Source organism: Pteropus medius, unplaced genomic scaffold (assembly GCF_902729225.1).
Source record: "Pteropus medius unplaced genomic scaffold, Ma_sr-lr_union100, whole genome shotgun sequence".
NCBI lineage: Eukaryota > Metazoa > Chordata > Mammalia > Chiroptera > Pteropodidae > Pteropus > Pteropus medius.
In genome coordinates this window covers 888,948-890,420 of record NW_024344437.1, presented here as the reverse complement: position 1 = coordinate 890,420, position 1,473 = coordinate 888,948, and the positions used below count along the sequence as shown (strand labels likewise).

The following is a 1,473-nucleotide window of genomic DNA, read 5'->3' as shown; positions in this document are numbered from 1 at the left end:
AATGTCTACTTATAAAAGATCACATGTTCTATAATTCAATTTGCATAAGCAAATCTAGAAATAGAGTGTAGATTAATAGTTCTCTAGAGCTGGGGGTTGTGACTAATGGTGAGTGACTGTTAATGAGTATGAGTTTTCTTTTGGAAGTGATAGAAATATTCTAATATCAGATTATGGTGGAATAACTCTGTGAATCTGCTAAAAATCATTTAATTTTACACTTAAAATGGGTAAATTTTATGGCATTTAAATTGTATTTCTAGTCTATGGCCATGCTACCCTGACCAAGCCCAATCCTTTCTGACCTCGGAAGCTAAGCAGGGTCGGGCCTGGTTAGTACTTGGATGGGAGACCACCTAGGAAGACCAGGTGCTGTCGGTGTAAAAAATAAAAAAATAAAGGATCTTAAGCTGATAAGGTCCTTGCAATCTGTGAGGTCAACCAAAGGTTCCTTTGCCTAAAAAAAATAATAAACAGAATAATAGACATTGTGAATTTAATTAACCCCGGGCCACTGACCGGCACTAGTCCATGGCCTATTAGAAACCAGGCCACACAGCAGGAGGTAAGCAGCAGGAGAGCAAGCAAGGCTTCATCTGCATTTGCAGCTGCTCCCCAGCACTAGTATCACCACCTCAGTTGCACCTCAGATCATCAGGCATTAGATTCTTATAGGAGCACCAGTCCTTGGTGCCAAAAATGTTGGGGACTACTGCTCTGACACGTCCTTTATTTCAGTCTTCTTCTTACATCAGAATCTTTTATCTATGTTTGAACTTTTCCTGGTTTCTCATGTTGGAGACAAATTTAAAAGAACACTTCAAGATCTAAATATAAAACCTGAAGCAATAAATTGCATAGAAAAACACATATATACTAAAATTATTGACCTTGGATTTAGAGAAGATTGTATGATTTTGACCTCAAAGATGAGGCAAAAATAAATGAATGGTACTATATCAAATTAAAATGCTACTGTACAGCAAAAAACAAAACAAAACAAAAAACAACAAAAAAATCAACAAAATAGGCAACCAACTGAATGGGAGAAAATATGTGTAAACAATGCTTTCCTTCAATGGGAGATAATATTTAAAATATATAAAGAACTCATGCAACTAACTCAACAACAAAAACCAAACAATACAATTAAAAAATAACAGGGGACCTGAACAGGCACTTCTCCCAAGAAGACATACAAATGGCCAACTGACATATAAAAAGATGCTCAACTTCACTAGCTCTTAGGAAAATGCAAATCAAAACTACAGTGAGATACCACCTCACACTTGTTAGAATGGCTATTGTCAATATGACAAGTAACAAGTGATGGAGAGGCTGTGAGGAAAAAGAAACCCCCATATACTGATGGTGGATGTATAAATTGGTACAGCCATTATGGAAAACAGTATAAAGTTTCCTCAAAAAATTAAGACTAGAATTACCAATCCCTCTTATAGGTATCTACCCCCC

General features: G+C 36.4%; 1 pseudogene; it reads left to right on the top strand.

Moving 5' to 3' along the window:
• Positions 1–262: 262 nt before the first annotated feature.
• Positions 263–381, top strand: LOC120610702 (uncharacterized; annotated as a pseudogene).
• The last annotated feature ends 1,092 nt before the right edge of the window (positions 382–1,473 follow it).